The sequence below is a fragment of the Myotis myotis genome, unplaced genomic scaffold (assembly GCF_014108235.1).
Source record: "Myotis myotis isolate mMyoMyo1 unplaced genomic scaffold, mMyoMyo1.p scaffold_m19_p_7, whole genome shotgun sequence".
In the NCBI taxonomy this organism is placed as follows: domain Eukaryota; kingdom Metazoa; phylum Chordata; class Mammalia; order Chiroptera; family Vespertilionidae; genus Myotis; species Myotis myotis.
This window is the reverse complement of record NW_023416379.1, coordinates 92131526-92151925: the sequence shown is the minus strand read 5'-3', so window position 1 is coordinate 92151925 and position 20400 is coordinate 92131526. Positions and strand designations below refer to the sequence as shown.

The window sequence follows — 20400 nt, the reverse complement described above, 5'->3', positions numbered from 1 at the left end:
CCTTGACTGGAATTGAATCCGGGACCCCTCAGTCCGTAGGCCCACACTTTCCACTGAGCCAAACCAGCCAGGGCAAAGCTGCATTGTTGATATCGGAGACAGTTACTTCTCAAAAAGTGCCAAGTTTTCACACCTGCTGTCACAGCTGCAGCGGCGGCTTCATGAATTCCCTTTTCCCTTTTTTTTACCCTGGCCCTTCCGCGGGGCTTATTTATCCTTATTTATCGTGACATGCGGGCGGCCACAGCTGCGGTCCCCAGGCCACAGCACATCCAGCAACTCAGCCTTTTCTTCGCGTTCCTGCGCTTCTTGGAGCACCGGCACCACTAGCGGCGCTCTGAGCGGGTCCCCTCGTGTGATCCCAGGTGCACGGCTTTGCGCTAAATCTGATAAATGCAAGAGACCACGCTTTCCTGCCATCCGCCCTCACAGGGGCGATGCCCCGCTCACCCCGCCATGACTGCGTCCTGTTTTGAGTGGGGAGACTGCGACACTGCGCTCAGCCATCGCACAGGAAGCGGCCACAAGCGATCGCAGTAAACAGCGTGCCCTGCAGGGAAGTCTATGCGGTCGTGACTTAGCATCCGCACATTTGGTTACAGTTATCCTGATGGCAAATGGCACATGTACAGTCTGTGTTTGTGCAGGTAAGTTTTGATACATTTTAACTTTATCATAGATTTGTTTTATGGTAGTAGATGATAAAATAGATTAGTATCTACCTATATCTTATGTGTTCATGACATCCCTAACTTTCTCTCTCTTTTTTTTATGTATTTGTAGGCTATGCATTTTGTCTGCAATTTTTTTTTTCAAATTGTTGCAAATCTCCAAGATTTTTTCAGTATATTTCTTGGAAAAAAATCTGCAGTTAAGTGGACCCACGCAGTTCAAATTCATGTTATCCACGGGTCAACTATATTTGTAACCATTTTTTTACATTTTAAATGTATCTTTTTGTTATTCATTTCTAATTCAATCCCATTGTGTCAGAGAATATCATATAGATGCTAGTGATGCTTTTAAAAATAGACTTTCTTTTTTAGAGCAGTTTGAGGTTCACAAAAAATTTGAGTGGACACTCAATATAGTTTCTTTTTTTTCTCTTCAATATAGTTTCCGTACACTGCCTCTCTTCCTCCCCAGTTTCTCCTATTATTGACATCTTGTGGCATCTTTATTACAATCATTGAACCAATATTGATATACTCTTGCCGGGGTCCAACCCCAGCAGGTCCAGGGGTCCCCAAAGGTGTAGACGGAGTCGGCGAAGAAGGAAGGACACGGAGACAGTGTTCAGTTGATCAGCAGCCTAGCCAGGATCTCCAGCCAGGATCTCCAGCCAAGTTCTGGTCTGGATCTCCAGAGAGGTTCTGCTTCGGATCTCCAGCCAGGATATGTGTCCATGTTCTCTTGCTAGGTTCTCCAGGTCCTCCAGCCAGGTTCTGTAGCCATGTTCCCTCGCTAGGTTCTCCAGCCAGGTTCTGTCCAGGTTATCCAGCCAGGTTCAGTCACTAGGTTCTAGTCAGGTTCTCTTGCCCATTTCTGTAGTCAGGTTCAGTCCAGGATCTTTTGCCATGTTCTCTCCAGCGAAGTTCTTCTGTCTCTAGTTCTGTGTAGGTTCTGTGCCTAGGTTCCGTCTCTCCTGGTTCCGTATTCTAAGTTCTGTCTCTTGCTGTCTTATTACATCTGTATTTATACCAGTTGATTCAATCCTATCAATCTCTATTACAAAGGTTAGGGCGTTTCTTATCTCCATTCCAGGGAGTAAAGATTATGTAGCTTAAGCATGATTGTTCATAGTTAAAGTGATTAATTACCCACCTGGCACTAGTTAAGAGGCTTTATTCCCTCCCTAACTTCAGGGGAAAATCCCTACCTGGGGATTCAACCTTTCTCGGAGAGGTGACCTTGGTTAAAACACATAGTGCCAAGAAGGTGAGCAAACATATTAAGAACAGTATGCCATATATGCCAGGTCCCTTGAAACAGCAAGCATGGACTGGCTCCCGGCATACTCTTATTATAAAGCTCATCATTTAGATTAGGGTTCACTCTTTGTGTTGTATTTCCATACATTGTGTGTGTGTGTGTGTGTGTGTGTGTGTGTGTGTGTGTGTGTTGTTTGTTTGTTTCAAATATATTTTTCTTGATTTCAGAGAGTGAGGGAGAGGAAGAGAGAGATCGAAACATCATTGATGATAGAGAATCATTGATCGGCTGCCTCCTACACGCCCCTTACTGGGGATCAAGCCCACAACCCGGGCATGTGCCCTTGACCAGAATTGAACCCGGGACCCTTGGGCCCGCAGGCCGACGCTCTATCCATTGAGCCAAACCGGCGAGCGCTATTTCCATGCATTTTGATGCATAATGCCATGTATCCACATCACAGTTTCACACAGAAATGTTCCGCTGCCCTCTGTGCTCCGTCTCCTCATCCCTCCTCCCCTCCGGCTGCACCTGGAACCGTCGATCTTTTCACTGTCGCTCTCGTCTTGCCTTTTCCAGAGCTGAGCTCACACAGTAGGTGGCTTTACACACTGGGTTTTCCTTTAGCGACACGCGTTTAAGGTTCCTCCGTGTGCTTTGTGGCTTGATAGCGCTTTTCTTTTTCACACTGAATAGTATGCCACGGCCTGGATGCACCACAGTTTGTTTATCTTGGTTGCTTCCTGTTTGGGGCAATTACGAATAAAGCTGCTATAAGTGTGTGCAGATTTGTGTGTGGGCGTAAGTCACCACGGACCACTGTCCGAGAGCGCCCCGGCAGGCTGCCCCTGCTTGTAGTGCTTGCTCTGTGTCTCACTGGCATTTGAAGAGGGCAGCCGAACTGCTTAAAGAAGGGGAACCCGGGCGCCTCACGAGGTGCTGGGTGACCGCAAGGGTGTGTGGGCTGAGGGACCCAGCGCCAGGGCTCCCAGCACACCAGCTCTGTCCTTCCTCCCTCCCCGAAAGCACGTGCTGGGCAGCAACTGCACCATCAGCATCAGGTGGGCAGGTGTCTGGAAGCCCGCGCCTTCACAGTGTGGTGCTGCCCCTGGCTCTGTGCCTGCCAGAGCCAGTAACCGGGCCTGTGCGCGCCTATCTGCCTTCTGAGTGACTGACAAGCGGGAGCTGCCACCCGCTGGTCCTGTGGTGTCTCCTACATTGTCGGAGATTCAAGTGGGTGTTTTTAAATGCCAAATGCTAGTGAGTAATTACACTAGCAACAAAATCCCTCTTGAATTAACAGAAAATGTGCAAATTTATTTATTAGTTCTAGTAGGGTTAGTTTTGTGTGTGTGTGTGTGTGTGTGTGTTTTGTCTACTCCTTACCTAGTATTTTATTATAAAGATTTCTTAAGTTTCCAAGTGCAAAAAAAAAAAAAAAAAGGATTATATATACTTAGTCTCCCCTTTGATACACAAAATGTATAGTGTACCCACTGACACGTACTGCTGATCTGAAATTAGGAAAATGTATGTCAAATCACACTTTAGTGTCCTTTGCCAAGTATCATTTTCTTCAAAACCTCACCTAAATATTGAATGTTATTATTTTTTTAAAAACTCAAATTCAGAAGACATCACAGGCACTCCTTCCCATTTGTTCAAGTCTTTTTCGTCTTTTTTTGCTATTACTCAACAATTTGCATATTTCTTATTAAACTTATTCCTAGAAGTATCTTTTTAGTTACTATTTTTTAAAATATATTTTTATTGATTTCAGAGAGGAAGGGAGAGGGAGAGAGAGATAGAAACATCAATGATGAGAGAGAATCATTGATCAGCTGCCTCTTGCATGATCCCCACAGGGGATCAAGCCCACAACCCAGGCATGTGCCCTTAACAGGAATCGAACCCAGGACCCTTCAGTCCACAGGCTGACACTCTATCCACTGAGCCAAACTGGCTAGGGCTTTAGTTACTATTTTAAATAAAACTCTTCTTCCATTAATCTACTGGTTCCTGAACATTAATTTTGTATTCAGTTACCTGACTAAAGTCTCCTGTTATATGTAGTAGTTTTTCAATTGTTTCCCTTAGATTTTATATCATTTACAAATGATAATTTTCCTTCTCCTTTTTTTTTACACCCTCAGTTCTCCTCGTGTTATTTAACAGGCGCAGCTGGAGGCTTACTCAGAAATGCAGCCCAGGTTCTCATGAAGGTCTTGGTCATTACTCCGTCAAGCATTGACTAGCCTTTCTGCTTTGGACTGTCCCTCATGATTGCCTTGAAAAGGAACATTCTGTGTTAGTTATAAAGAACATTTCTGACACACACTTAAGCTCTGCAGGCAGAATTTTTCAGGGGAAATTCACATAATGGAAAATTAACCATTTTAAAGTGAAAAATTCAGTGGCATTTAGTATATACACAGAACTATGCAACTACCACCTCTACCTAGATCCAAAACATTTCATCGACCCAAAACTAACCCCACAGCCAGTAAGCAGTGACCCCCCCACATCCCCTCCCTCTAGCCCCTGGCAACCCCAGGGCTTCCATGGAGTCACCTATCCTGGAATCATACAATGTGTGACCTTTGGTGTCTGGCTTCATTTACTTCACATAATGATGTTAAGGTTCATCCATGTTGTAGCATGTATCAGTACCTCATTCCTTTTTATTACTAAACTAGTGGCCCATTGCACGAAGGTTTGCGCAATAGGCCTTCCTTCCCCTGGCTGCCGGCACCGGTTTTCCTCCGGCACCCGGGAACCAGGCCTTTGGTCCGGCCGCAGCAGCGAGGCTTGGCTTCTCCGCTCCGGCTGCTCCCAGCCCCTCCTTTTTTTCCAGCTCCTTGAGCGGAAGCCAGGGCTGGCTGGAAGCCTGGGTCGCCCCCAGCCTCTCCTTGAGCGGAGCCCAGGGCAGGCGGGAAGCTTGGCTTCCTCCATCGCCAGGAGCAACCCAAGCCTCCTACTCGCCATCTTCAGTCATCTTCAGTCTTCACTCCGCGCCTGCGTTTGCAAATTAACTGCCATCTTTGTTGGGTTAATTTGCATAGTCACTCTGATTGGCTGGTGGGTGTAGCAGAGTGGCAGAGTGATGGTTAATTTGCATGTTTCTCTTTTATTAGTGTAGATAATATTTCATTATAGGCATGTATCATAATAGTTTACCCATTGATGGACATTCGGGTTATTTCCACTTTTTGATTACTGTGAATTGTGTGCTACTATGAACATTGCTGTACAAAGACTTGTTTGAGTCCCTGTTTTCAATTCTTTTGTGTTTGGTGCTTAGAGTAGAATTGCTGGATCATATGGCAATTCTATGTTTAACTTTATGAGGAAGTGCCAAACTGTAAGTTAAATTTTAAAGGTATTTGACTGAAATTTGAGAGAGCAAATGTGAACCACAAGGGAGAAGATACTGGGAAGGGGCGAATGGGTGCTTCTGTAGATGGAGAAGTTTCAATGTGGTTTCCTATGAATTAGTGCAGCTATAATCAGATTTGTTACTTTTTTTAACATTGAGAAATGAGTGCAAAGTTAAGTGAGTTTAGAGATGGCATTAGAAGAAGTACCAAGTAAGATGGGACAAAGTGCAGGAAGGTGTCATGAAGCAAATGAACTATAATGTGAGCTAATATGATGGGAATAGAGAGTGAGGATCATGAACTCCAAGCTATTACTAATAATGAGAAAACAGCTCTCAGTCATAAGTGATTATCCTCCTAAGAAATCCCTTTAGTGAGATGTGAACTATTGTGCATGACCAGGGAGAATATGGACAAAGGTAAATAGCATCCTACTGAGCACTTTGAAATTGATAATCATGACTCAGCTGTATGAAGAAATAGAACTTTATTCTTATTCTTTATTTTCTTAATTATTGACTAATGGCCCGGTGCATGAAATTCGTGCACATTAAAAGGGAATTAATTAGAGGAAATATTTTTTTTAAATATATATTTTATTGATTTTTTACAGAGAGGGAGAGGGATAGAGAGTTATAAACATCAATGAGAGAGAAACATCGATCAGCTGCCTCCTGCACACCCGCTACTGGGGATGTGCCCGCAACCAAGGTACATGCCCTTGACCGGAATCAAACCTGGGACCTTTCAGTTTGCAGGCCGACGCTCTATCCACTGAGCCAAACCGGTTAGGGCTAGAGGAAATATTTTAATATTGCTATTTGCCCTTTCTCTATAATAGAAGTGTCAGAGATGAAAGAAAATTAGTAAGATGCATATGAAAATAATATATAAATTTATTAATAAATAAATAATAACAGTGTCACATCCCTGGGTGGCGCCGGGCAGGGGATGCAGCCTCACATCCCCTGCCATGCACACAGCCCTGCCCACCCGCACCTGCCACGCACGCAGCCTCCTGCTGATTGGTTGTTACAGTGTGAGGGTGTTATGACCATTTGCATATTACACTTTTATTAGTATAGATTCAGAGAGGTAGGGAGAGGGAGAGAGAGGCAGAAACATCAATGATGAGAGAGAATCATTGATTGGATGCCTCCTACATGCCCCCCACTGGAGATCAAGCCCACAATCCAGGCATGTGCCCTTGACCAGAATCAAACCCGGGACCCTTCAGTCTGCAGACCACTCTATCCACTGAGTCAAACCAGCTAGGGCTATTCTTATTCTTTTAACTGATTTCAACCTTGCTGAGCATCAGTCTTTTTCCCCAGAGGCAATAAACACAACTTCTTGCCAAATAAATGGAAGTGCATCAATCTGCATTACAAATAAGTCTCTCCAGGTTCCCCAGACCCTTGTGTGCCCTGTGGCATTTCTCACCAACAGTGGGTCTGCTGCTCTCTCACTGGTTGATACTTACATGACTGCCAATGTCAACACCCAGCCCCTTCTTGTTAAAGGGATATGACAAAGGCACTCAGGGGAAAAGGACATGAGACAGAGGCTTTCAGCCACTTAAAATATGGACTGTCACATGGCCTGGCCGGTTTTGCTCAGTGGCTAGAGCATTGGCCTGAGGACTGAGGGGTCCCGGGTTTGATTCAGATCAAGGGCATGTACCTAGGTTGTAGGGTCCTCCCTGGCTTGGGCCCTGATCGGGGGCATGCAGGAGGCAACCAATTGATGTGTTTCTCTCACATCAATGTTTCTCTCTGTCTTTCCCTCTCTCTTCTGCTCCTCTAGGAAATCAATGGAGCCCTGGCCAGTTTGACCCAGTGGATAGAATGTTGGTCTGCGGACTGAAGGATCCTGGGTTTGGTTCCAGTCAAGGGCACATGCCTGGGTTGTGGGCTCGATCCCAATTGGGGGCATGCAGGAGGCAGCCAATCAATGATTCTCTCTCATCATTGATGCTTCTATCTCTCTCTCCCTCTCTGAAATCAATAAAGATATATTTAAAAAAGAAGGAGAAGGAGAAGGAGAAGGAAAAGGAGGAGGAGGAGGAGAAGGAGGAGGAGGGGGAGAAGAAGAAGAAGGAGAAGAAGAAGAAGAAGAAGAAGAAGAAGAAGAAGAAGAAGAAGAAGAAGAAGAAGAAGGAGGAGGAGGAGGAGGAGGAGGAGGAGGAGGAGGAGGAGGAGGAGGAGGAGGAGGAGAAGGAGAAGAAGAAGAAATCAATGGAAAAATATCCTTGGGTGAGTACTAAAAACAAACAAACAAACAAATAAATATATAAAAAAAAATATGGCCTGTCACAGACTAATATGAACAGGCCATCAACACCATTTCTGGGTTCAGCCCCTTTGTGTCAGAGGGTAGCGGCCCAGCACCGGGGGTGCAGGCCTTTGATGAAACATCAATGTCAAATATTTTTTAAATATCTGCTATTTTGATTTAGGCATACTTTTCCCTTCAATATTATTGGGAATATCATTATTTATTACACAATTGTGTCTTTTATTTAAGACTTTTTCTGATAAAATGTCATATTACTATATACTAGATTACAGTAAAAATGTATTTGATATAATGATAGTGGCTGTGTAAATATAATAGAATGATGCTTTTTTTTCTTCTTTTTAATATATTTCTTTATTGATTCCAGAGAGGAAGGGAGAGGGAGAGGGAGAGGGAGAGGGAGAGGGAGAGGGAGAGGGAGAGGGAGAGATAGAAACATCAATGATGAGAGAGAATCATTGATCTGCTGCCGCCTGCATGCCCCACACTGGGGATTGAGCCTGCAACCCGGCCATGTGCCCTGACCGGGGAATCAAACTGTGGCCTCCTGGTTCATAGATCGATGCTCAACCACTGAGCCACGGTGGCCGGGCTGGTGTTCCACTTTTTATGCACTCATTGGTTGATCCTTATATGTGTCCTGACCAGGGATCGAACACACAACCTTGGCATATTGGGATGAAACTCTAACCAATTGCACTCCCCAGTCAGGATCTTTTAAAATCTTTTCTGTATGTGTGTGTGTTAAGTCAATTTTTTATTGATTTCAGAGAGGAAAAGAGAGGGAGAGATAGAAACATCAATGACTAGAGAATCATTGATTGGCTGTCTCCTGCACACCCGCTACTGAGGATCGAACACGAAACCCAGGATTGTGCTCTAACCGGGAATCGAACTGTGATCTCCTGGTACATAGGGTGATGCTCAACCACTGAGCTATGCCAGCCGGGCTAAATCCCTTTTTTTTTTCTTTTTTTTTCTTTTTTTTAAATATCAGGGAAGCTTTGTTTAATTATAGTTTTTAGTATTTGTTCAACTTTGTAATTTACAAAAAGTGCTGGACTTCTATTCCATGTATGATGGTTCTTCGTTGCCTATCTTTAATATTTGCTGTTTTCTCTCAAATACTTTTTTATTTAAAAAAAATTTTTTTTTCTTGGGCTGCTCTTGGTTGGGGGTCACCCCAGGCCTAAGGCAGGAAGATGGTGGCTGCAAAGAAGATGAAAAAGTTGCTGGAGTTGATCAACTCTAGGCTCCAACGTGTTATGAAATGTGGAAAGTTCATGGCCGGGGACAAGCAGATGACAATGGTCAGACAAGGCCCAGTGAACCTGGTCATCCTCACCAGCACCCGTCCAGCCTTGCGGAAATGTGAAACAGGGCACCACACCACGCTGGCCAGGACTGCTGCCCATCACTACAGGGGCAATGGTGCTGAACTGGCCACAGTGTGTGGAAAATACTAGAGTGGGGGCACTGCTGTCACTGATCCGGGTGATTCCGACATCATAGGAGCACACCAGAACAGGCTGGAGAAAAGAAATCGTGCAAAACTTTCAAATAAAACTGGCCAGAGCTTGGTTAAAAAAAATTTTTTTTTAATTTAAAAATGGTCTTAAAATGTTCTTCTTGTCATCTTATATTTCTCTTAAGGCATCATTGATTGTGTTTTTTCACTTTTAAAAAAATATATATTCTATTGATTTCAGAGAGGAAGAGAGAGAGAAACTTCAATGATGAGAGAGAATCATTAATTGCCCACAACCTGGGCATGTGCCCCTGACCGGAATCGAACCTGGGACCCTTCAGTCCACAGGCTGACACTCTGTCCACTGAGCCAAACCGGCTAGGGCATGTGTGTTTTTTAAGAGAACATTTATTGACTAAATGCCAGAGGTAGAAAAGTGATTCCTAGAAGAAATGGGCTTAGAAAACAAGTCTAGAGGTACAGAAAGGGCCCTTGGAGCTCGGGAGTGAGGAAGGGAAAGGGAAAGAAAGGCACTGGCTGCTCCCGGAGGGAGAGCGAGGGAGCTGGTGAGGGTCTGAAGGGCGGAGATTTTAGGGGAGGGCTCAGGGAAAGGTCCTAATAGAATATTCAGAGTTTTCCAGGTTATCATTCAATGCTGCTGATCCTGAAGCTGGTCCTGCGGCTTAGCTGGGCCTGGAGCTGAGACAGCTGAGGCCCTGATGTGATCTCTAGGGAGGAGAGGTCAGGGCGTCCAAACCTCACGGCCAGCGATGTGCTAGGGGAGGAAAGTCACCCCAGGGTGAGGTCCCCCCTACAACTGATTGTCCATTGCTAGGCACCTGGGGTTCTCCAGGTCACTTGACAGTGAAAAATAAAACTTAGAAGGCAACTAACTGAATTAGAATCTAATAATCACAACTGGGTATCACAGAGGCTGCTGAGACACGTTTCGCCCTGAAATCACCCTCATTTTTATTAAAGAGCCAAGTTCAGACCAATTTATTTACTGCAGTAAGTCTGGTTTCAATTTGGCCTGACTGTTTGCAAGAACACAGTAAGAAGGGCAATAATCATCCAGGCTTTTAAAAAATCGGCTTTGCTGGGATTTCATAACTGAGCTTTGTCCCTCAGGCAAAGAAGCCGAGCCACCTCGTCGCCGCTGCCGTCAGGTTTTCCTGCGATTCCTGTGGACTTGGGGGGAGTCCTCATGTTCTTCAGGTTCCCAAAATGTCTTGAGGTTCCTTCCCTGCCGTATCTCAGGAAAGCAACCTTCGTTCCTTCCCTGGAAAGACGGCCGTGAACCACGCGTCTACGCAAGATACCAGGCTGCTTCTTCAAGGTGCTCTTACTGGCGTCAAGGTCAGTGTTCATTCCTTCGAGCTTTCTGGGGACATTCAGAGCCCCGGCATTTCTCTCTCCGACATGACATTCCAGGCAGAGTCTTGGTTGATAAGACCACACCGGATACTTACCTGGCAGGGGAGACACCACGATCCTGAAAGTGTTTTTCCCAGGGCGAGGCGTATCCATTGCACTCTGGATGTGCTGACCCCTGGGACTTCCCAATGTGGGAAATTATCTGCATAATTTGTGGTTGTGGGGGGGCTTGTGTGCTCTCCCCTAAAAAATAAGTAAGTAAATAAAACGAAATTGGAAACTGGTCTTATTGGATTCATGCAAAGAAACATATGGCCATGACTCACTCATTAAGAATTGCCAAATTCTGGCCCGGCTGGCGTAGCTCAGTGGTTGAGCGTTGACCTATGAACCAGGAGGTCACAATTCTTGGTCAGGGCACATGTCCAGGTTGGGGGCTTGATCCCCAGTGGGGAGTATGCAAAACAGGCCTAACTGCAGGGTAGCATTAAACTTGAAGGTGCCACTAACTGGCCAAACCTCTCCACTGTGCACTTCACAGTGGGGCCAGGCTAAGTTACAAAACAAGTCTGAGGCATTGGGTAAAACTTCACCCAAAGGGGTATTCGAGGCACTGGGGACTGGTCCCCCCTCTGCAGAGAGAGGAAATCCCAGCTAGCCCCTGGGCTGTCCTGGGCCGCTGTTCTGCGGTCTGAGTAGCACAGGTCCCTTTACCCTGTGTCCTGAGGGTAGACTTACTAGGGGTTGCAGTGATGGCCAGTCACGGGGAGGATGGACTCACTGGGCTCAGACAGGCGGACTCCACTCAACGAAGGTCCCAAGCGAAGCGTCCCTGCTTGCCCGCCTCTAGACTTAGCAACCTCACCGGAGGCCCCCCCTATCAGATCTGTCCGTAAAGGGGTACCTAGTATCTCCTAATGTCTCCCGTGGCCTCGGACGGAAAACTCGTCCTACAACTCTAGTTTCCAACTGTTGGGCTAGTGACCTGTAGCCCTGCCTTCCATGTTCCCAAAAGCCCTGACCCCTTAGGAGGCCAGTGAGAGGGTTAACTGGAAATGCAGGCAGGGCAGGGGGTCCAGGGAAAACAAAGGCAGGTGACACATAGGCAGGGCAGACGTGGCAGCTTGAGCAGCCCAACCACGGGAACCAACCACACAGAAATAATAAAATGTTTCTGGACTCAAGGCAGGAGGCATGGGAGCACAGGGGAGAGCCTGCAGCAACAAGGTGTACGAACACATAGAAACAGAGCAAGTCCAGCTCAGGGACAGAACAACACCACACAGAAACAGGGAAAGTTCAGGTCTGCTGCTGGCAGGAGCAATTGAGGGAATCAATCAGGTGACAACACAGGGAGGCATAGAGCAGGCCTGTAGCAGACATATACCCTGGACTACAAGGCTTTCCCGGGCAGCCCACTGTTGGGTCCCGCTCCCCACTGGGGAGTCTGAATCTGCTTAAAATAAACTTTCCACACTTTCACTTCAATCTTCTGGTCTTCCGAGCTCATTCTTCAACATCACAAGACACGACCCCGGGAAATCACCAGGCGAGCAGCCACCCATCGCCACCAGGCGAGCTGCCACCCATCGCCATCGCAGGGAAGAGACCCGGTTAAGTTACCCCCTAGGCTCTCATAGAAGTTGGTTTCAGGGACAAAGAAGACTCCTGGCGGGGTCTGTAGCTTAGCTGGGCCAGCCAGCCAGAGACAGCGCCTCGGGCCCGGAGGGCAAGTCCTGCCCGCCTTCCCCAGGAAGATTAGAAACTGGTTTGGCTCAGTGGACAGAGCGTCGGCCTGCAGACTGAAGGGTCCCGGGTTCCATTCCAGTCAAGGGCACATGCCCCAGTTGCTGGCTTGGACCCTGGTAGGGGATGTGTAAGAGGTGGCTGAAATTGATGTTCCTATCTCCCTCTCCCTCTCCCTTTCTCTCTATATCTCTCTATATAAAAGGCTAATATGCTAAGTGTCCATCTGACCGATCGCTATGATGCGCACTGACCAGGGGGCAAACGCTCAACACAGGAGCTGCCATGACACACACGGGTAACTTGCAGAGAAATCGCACCGCGGACCTGGCGCCCACAAAGCAATACTCGGCTTCCCCCAAGTGGGACACAGGCCTTGCCACCACCCTGAAGCGACACCCCACCAAATCGCAGCTGATGCTGCCAAGACACCATGGTGCAAAATGGAGCCCACCACCTAGCCCAGCCCCGGTCACTGTGAGTGCCGGGTAATGACGTCACGTAGCAATGCCTGGCTTCCTCACCCCAGCGACGACTACCCTCCTTGCAGTTTCCTCAGCCCAGGAACACGACTTGCTTTATAGCCAGGTGGAAACATTTCACACTGTAACCAAATGACTTTGAAGCGTTTTCCCATGCCTCATCTCATTTGATCCTCACATTAGTCCTGGAGTAGGTAGATAGGAGACTCAGTGGAATCCTATTTTCTTTTCATTAGCCGGAAAATGGAGATTTAGAAAGCTTAGAAACTTGACCTGACCTGACTAAAAAGAAGTAAGAAATGGTGGACCTTGAAAATGACTTCAGGTTTTCTTACTGCACAGAATATAGTCAAACACCGCTGCAGTTAAATATTCTATCTTTGTTCTCCCTGCGTGATCTACAATAATAATCTGTTTTGTGTTGATATTTACTGCTGTGTTACTGACAACTACCTGAAAGAGAAGTTGGGGTGCTTCACTGGGCTGGAAAAAGTTTAGCTAAATCAGAAAGCAGGTCTAATTAAGCAAGTTTATTCTATATCTATAAAAGGCTAAGTTGACTTGTGCATGTGCAATATATATAAAACTCTCACTGGTGCCAATCGCATACATGTGTTTCGATCTGTCATTGTCAATTTAAATTTGGTTGACACTTCTATTATCAAGAAAGGGCAAATAGCGATATTTAAATATTTCTTCTAATTAATTTCATTTCAGTGTGCACGAATCTGTGCACCAGGCCACTAGTATTTAAATAAAAGAAAAAAGAAAATAAACTGCCGGTGTCCCTTATTTTCCAAGTTGGATGAGTTGAGGCTGTCATTTATCCAGCAAAAGGTCGTGTTCAGACCTCAGAAAGCAATCCCAATGGAAAAGCCAAAGTTAAAAAGCAGCTGTCCCTTTTTCCTTAGTTACCTTGACCCTTATCTATAGCCTTAACCCTGGGCTCCACCTCAGGGATTTCAAAAAGTTCAAAGAGAGTCAGCCTGAACTTAACTCCAGGCACAAAGGAAGAAAGAGAAAGGAAAGAAATGAACATGCTTCCAGCCAAAGGGCAAGTCTCTCTCTCTCTCTCTCTCTCTCTCTCTCTCTCTCTCTCTCTCTCTCTCTCTCTTGGAATTAGTAACCTGACAGGGAAAAGCCACAGGGAAGGGCCTTGTGTGACTTTACAGTGTTCCTGCTGCATGCACATTGTCTTGCAGTCGTCTGGGTGACTTCCCCGGTCCATGACCTACTCATCCTTTCATAGGAGTCCTCTAGCAGCAGCAACAATCTGGAGAGGGAGAGACAGAGAGAGAGAGAGAGAGAGAGAGAGAGAGAGAGAGAGAGAGAGAGAGAGAACCCCATGGCCAGAGCAAAAGATACAGGGAGGAAAGAGAACACAGTCATGTCTTTCAAGCCAAGGTGGCGGGGACTTACTCCGCTCAGACAGGCCAACTCCACTCTACTGAAGTCCCAAGCGAGGTGCCCTGCTCTCCTGCCTCCAGACTCACCATCCTTACCTGAGCACCCCCACTCCTCTCCCTTCGCATATCTGTCCAGGTTGTCTCAGTAATGTGCTGACATGACATTCTTGAGATGACAAGGTTATATTGTGGAAATGGAGTCGCTGCCACCGGTTAGAGGCGATGGAAGGAGGGCAGGGGAGATCTCTGTGGTGATGGAATAGTCCTGCATTGGTGATTAAACAATCCGAGTCACAGGGCACCAAATATGTAGGTGACAGGATGGCACCAGGTGTCTGACTGGTGGGGTGAGGCCAAACCTGGGCTCAGCATCCCCGGTATTTGGGTTCTGCTAGGAAAGAAATCAGAGCGAGACCCAAACTGTAAGAGAACATTTACTGGGGAAAGGACAGAAAAAGTAATTCCTAGAAGAAATGGGCTTAACAAACAAGTTCTAGAGTAAAGAAAGAGTCCTTGGAGCCTGGGAGTGAGGAAGCTGATGGTAAGGTGCCTGGGTGGGGTGCCTGGGTGGGTGGGAGGCATGAGTGTGCTGGGAGAGGGAGAGCGCTACGGTTTTGACTCTAAGAATCTCCTAAAAGTGGAATCATATTTGTCTTTTTGCGACTGGCTTATTTCACTTAGCACAATGTCCTCAAGCTCATCTGTGTTGTAACATATTACAGAATTTTCTTACAGTTTAAGACTGAATAATATGGCTCTGGCTGTTTTGGCTCAGTGGATAGAGCTTCAGCCTGAAGACTGAAGGGTCCCAGGTTTGATTCTGGTCAATGGCACATGCCAGGATTGTGGGCTCAGTCCCCAATGTGGGGTGTGCAGGAGGCAGCCAATCAATGATACTCTCTCATCATTGATGTTTCTATCTCTCTCTCCCTCTCCCTTCCTCTCTGAAATCAATAAAAATTTATATATCTATTTTAAAAAGACTGAATAATATGTATATACTATATTTTTCTTATTCATACATAACCGGACAATCAATGGGTCCATGCTGCCAACAAAGATGGCAGCTAATTTGCATACTTCAGGCAGGGCGGGTCAGCGCCATCCCACCTGCTCTGCCACCATCCGGGCCTGCTATCTGCGACCCAGGGCGGCGGGTGTCCCGTGTGTGTGACCCGACCCAGGGAGGCCGGGTGGTGCAGGAGCGATCTGCCGGCCCTCCCGGGCATCCCGTGTGCTACCAGACCCCAGGCAGTGGGGCGGGACAGGGTGGCTCCTCTGTTACCCCAGCTTCCTCATCACAGCTCCCTTGGGGGCCTAAGCCTTTAGTCGGACATCCCCCGAGGGTTCCTTGGCTGCCAGAAGGATGTCTGCCTGCAAACTTAGGCCTGATCCCCCAGGGAGTGGGCCTAAGTCGACAGGTGGACATCCCCCAAGGGTCCTGGACTGCAAATGGGCCCAGACCGGGCTGAAGGAACCCTCCCCCGAGTGCACAAATTTTTGTGCACTGGGCCTCTAGTGATTAATATTTCTCATAACCATAGCTAGTCCCCAATATTATTTTTGCCCCTAAAACATTCATCTATTGATAGATACTTGAGTTGCTTCCATGTCCTAGCTATTGTGAATAGTGCTGCTATGAACATGGGTGCACAAATAATTCTTTGAGACCCTGCTTTCAAATAATTTGGGTAGATTCCCAGAGATGGAATTGCTGAATCATATGGTAGTTCTATTTTTTTAATTTTTGAGGAACCACCATATTATTTTCCACAACGTTGTACCATTTACATTCTCCCCAACAGTGCACAGGAATTCCAGTTTCTCCATGTCTCACCAACACTTGTCTTTCTTGTTTTTTATTTTTGTGATAGTAGCTACCTTAAGGGATGTGAAGTGGTATCTTATAGTACTTTTGATTTACATTTCCCTAAAGGTTAATGTGTTGAGCATCTTTCCATGGTCTATTAGCCATTTGTATATCTTTTTTGGAGAAATGTTTATTCAAGTTCTTTGTCCATTTTTTAATTGGGTTGTTGTTGAGTTTAAGGAGTTCTCTATATATTCTGAATAATTAACCTCTTATCAGATGTATTATTTGCAAATATTTTCTTCCATTCTGTGGATTGCCATTTTACTCTGTCAATAGTGTCTTTCAATGCACAAACTTTATTTTTTTTTTTTTAGAATAGTTTATTGGGGTTTTTTAGAGAGAAAAGAAAGGAAGGGGAGAAATAGAGAGGGAGGGAGGAAAGAGAGAGAGAGAAAGAGAGGAACAGTGATTAGCTGCCTCCGTCAGGCCCCTACCAAGAATCAACTTAGCACCCTGGGCATGTGCCCTTGACCGGTAATGGAACCAGCAACCTCCTGGTGCATGGGACCAACACCCAACCAACTGAGCCACACCAGGCAGGGCTGCACAAAAGTTTCTAATTTTCATGAAGCCCAATTTGTTTATTTAATATATATATATATATATATTTCAGAGAAGAAGAGAGAGGGAGAGAGAGAGAGAGAGAGAGAAACATCAATGATGAGAGAGAATCATTGTTTAGCTGCCTCCTGCACACCCCCTACTGGGGATCGAGCCCACAACCGGGGCATGTGCCCTTGGAATCGAACCTGGGACCCTTCAGTCCGCAGGCCGATGCTCTATCCACTGAGCCTAACCAGCTAGGGCCAATTTGCTTATTTTTTCTTTTGTTACCTGTGACTTTGGTGTCAAATCTAAGAAATCATTGCCAAATCTGATGTTGTGAAGCTTTTGTTCTATGTTTTTTTCTAGGAGTTTTATAGCGTAGGTCTTTCACGCATACTGAATTAATTTTTGTATATGGTAAGGGTCCAACTTCATTCTTTTGCATGTGGATCTCTAGTTTTTCCTAGCACTGTTGAAAAAACTGTCCTATCCCCCATTGAACACATCTTTGTCAAAAATCATTGACCATATTTGGGAGTATTTATTTCTGGGCTCTCCATACTATTCCATTCATCTATATTACTGCCTTTAGACCTGTGCTACACTGTTGGATGACTGCAGCTTTGTAGTAAGTTTTGAAATGTGAGTTCTCTAGTTTCGTTATTTTTAAATATTGTTTTGAGTAATTGGGGTCCTTTGATATTCCATTTGAATTTTAGGATGAATTTTTCTATTTCTGCAGAAAATGTCACTGGGATTGTGATAGGGGTTGCACTGAATCTTTAGATCCCTTTGGGTAATACTGACATTTTAACAATATTAAGTTTTCCAATCCTTGAACATAGCATGTATTTCTACTTATTTATATTTTAATTTCTTTCCGCAATATATTGTAGTTTTACTTGTCTTTCACTTCCTTGGTTAATACCTAAGCATTTTATTATTTTTTATGCTATTTTAAATGAAATAATTTTTAAAAAATTTTATAAGAGTTTATTTGAACCAAATGTTCTCATGAAATTGTTTTTATAATTTCCTTTTCAGGTTGTTTATTAGTGTGCTGACTTTGTACCCCATTACTTTGCTGAATGTGTTTGTTATTAGTTCTAGTAGTTTTGTGTGTGGAATCTTTACGGTTTTCTATATATAAGATCAAATCATCTGTAAACAGAGGAAATTTTCTTCCTTTCCAAATTAGAAACTTTTTTATACTTTTTCTTGCCCAATTGCTGCGGCTAGGACTCCAATTTTATTTTGCCTTTGTGATTTTTTTGCTCCTTATATTGTCCCTGTTTTGCTTAATTTTGATTCCACTCCCCAGCTTCTCTTCAGCGTGGAGTCTCATGAATCGTGCGTGACCTTCCTGGGGATGGCCTTGCACTGACCGGCCACCGCAGTGAGCGAAATCCCTCCCCGTCTCTGCTCCTGTTCTCAGAATCCCCCACTTCACTTTCCGACAATAATTTTGGGCACTATTTTAGGGTTCTCTTCTCTCGGGTCCCCCAGACACACCATTCTTGCCTCAGCGTCCTCTCACACATATGCTGGTGCTGTGCAGATGTGGGGCTGCTGTCTTAGTCCTGCTTTCTGTTACTCTGGGGTTTGTCAGCTACTTTTGTTATAAGTATCATCCATGAGACTTTGGTTTCACTATCTATCTAGTTATACTTGTGTCTTTTTAACTCTAGGGTAAATTCATTATGATACTCTCAAGTGGCCACATAATGTGTGATTCCATTTATAAACATTCTTGAAATGACAAAATTATAGAGATAGAAATGGAGTGGCTGCCGCTGGTTAGGGATGACAGAGGGAGGGACAAGGAGATCTTTGTGGTGACAGAATAGCTCTGTATCTTGAGAGTGGTGGCGGCAAGTATATGAATCTACACATGTGATAAAATGATGCACACATTATGTACCAATGTCAAATTTTGGTTTTGATGTTGCCCTATATTTAGGTAAGATGTAGCCATTGGGAGGAACTGGGTGAAGAGTACAGAGGGTCTTTCTCTCTGTACTATCTATGCAACTTCCTGTGAATCTATAATTATTTCAGAATTGAAAAAATTTTGTAAAGAGGGATGAAGTATTGATACATGCTGCAACATGGATAAACCCTAAAAACATGAGACGTAAAAGAAGCCAGTCATGAAACACTACATATATTACTATTCAATTTAAACAAAATGGCCAGGATAGGCAGACCTAGAGACAGGAGGTAAATTAGCGTTTGCCTGGAATGGAGAGGAGACACGCAGCAATCTTGCTTTATTGTGAAGTCCTCAAAGTCCAGGAAGTGACTGCCGATGGATACGAGGCGCTTTGGGAGTCCATGAAAATATTCTAATATTAGATAGTGGTGATGGTTACACAATTCTGTGAATATTCTAAAAATCATTGAATTATACACTTTAAATGGGTGAATGTTATGGTATGTAAGTTATCTATATATATAAAAAGCCAGTGTCCATGACGACCAGGACGACCAAACAACCAGTCACCATGAGGTGCATTGAGCACCTCACAGTCCCGCCCCCACAGCCCACAGGCTCCAATCACAGCAAGGCGGGCGGTGGGTGGGCGGGGCTGTGAGCAGCAGCAGGCTACCGCATCTGATTTTGTGCACTGAGCCTCTACTATCTCAATAAGGCTGTTTTAAATATTAAAAAGATGGCAAAAAAAAGAGAGGCCTGACCTAACTTTTGGACATGATGGGTGTGCTCATTATCTTGATTGTGATGATGTTTTACTTTTCTTTTTAATATATGTTTTATTAATTTCAGAGAGGAAGGGAGAGGGAGAGATAGAAACACCAATGATGAGAGAGAATCATTGATTGGCTGCCTCCTGCACTACCCCTACTGGGGATCGAGCCCACAACCCAGGCATGTGCCCTTGACAGGAATCAAACCCGGGACCCTTCAGTCTGCAGGCCAATGCTCTATCCACTGAGCCAAACTGGCTGGGGCTGTGGTGATGGTTTTATGGATGCATAGATAGATCAAAACTTATAAATTCATGATTTACACATGTGCACTTTATTTCAAATATACACAATAAAGCTTTAATTTTAAAAACTATGCTGCTATTATCTTCCAGCAATCATATTTAAATTTTCAAGATTCCTATTCTTTACTCTTTTCTTCATATTATTATTACTTGTTTGTTGTTTTTTTTGTAGGAAAAAAGCTATCTATTTGAGAATATTATTTGTTGTTATTGTTTCTATTCTGTCAATTGTCTCTGTTGTCACATATTGTTTCTATTTTTTTTTATCTTGGTTTTTCACTTTCAGGCTATAGGCCTCTCTGAATGTGGTGCGATCTTTTTTTTTCTTTCCCGGGAGCAGGGAGGCAGCGGGAGGGGTCATTTCTGGGCACCTCCCGAGGCAGCTGTGGAGCAAGAGCGAGGGTCTAGCTCACCTGCAGCAAAGCCAGGACTCCGCTCTGGGGAAATGACGCAGCAGCCACGGGCGCAGCAGCCACGGGCGAAGCATAGTCGCCTCCCGCCCCTGAGTCCCTGGGCCCTGTCCTGGGACCGGTGGCGGAGCGTGGGGAGCGTGAAGAAACGTGAGGAAACCGATCTTTGGGTTTCTGTTCAGATTATAAAAACAGGGAAGAGGACATCTCAGTGAGGGCCATGAGCCAGGAGGCCTGCATTGCCTTCGGTAAGGTACAGGGGTCTTGCTTTACAGCGAAGTCCTCAAATTTTAGAATTTGAGAAAGGGCTTTACTTGGGGTGCCACACCTATCTGCCCCAGGTCCCGCTGGGCGCTCTGTTCAGTTCTTTTCAGAGAATGACTCTGTGCTCTGTGCTAGGACTTGGGTGGAAGGGATTGGCATTACCCTCCTGCTTCTAACTTCAATATGCACCTCCACTTGAGTTACCCGTTG

General features: G+C 45.2%; 1 non-coding gene and 1 pseudogene across 1 annotated transcript; both read left to right on the top strand.

Moving 5' to 3' along the window:
* Positions 1–7509: 7509 nt before the first annotated feature.
* Positions 7510–9286, top strand: LOC118660617 (annotated as a pseudogene).
* A 1253-nt stretch (positions 9287–10539) lies between these two features.
* LOC118660866 lies at positions 10540–10698 on the top strand. The gene has a single exon (XR_004969060.1). It is a non-coding gene; the product is annotated as a U1 spliceosomal RNA (small nuclear RNA).
* Positions 10699–20400: the final 9702 nt, after the last annotated feature.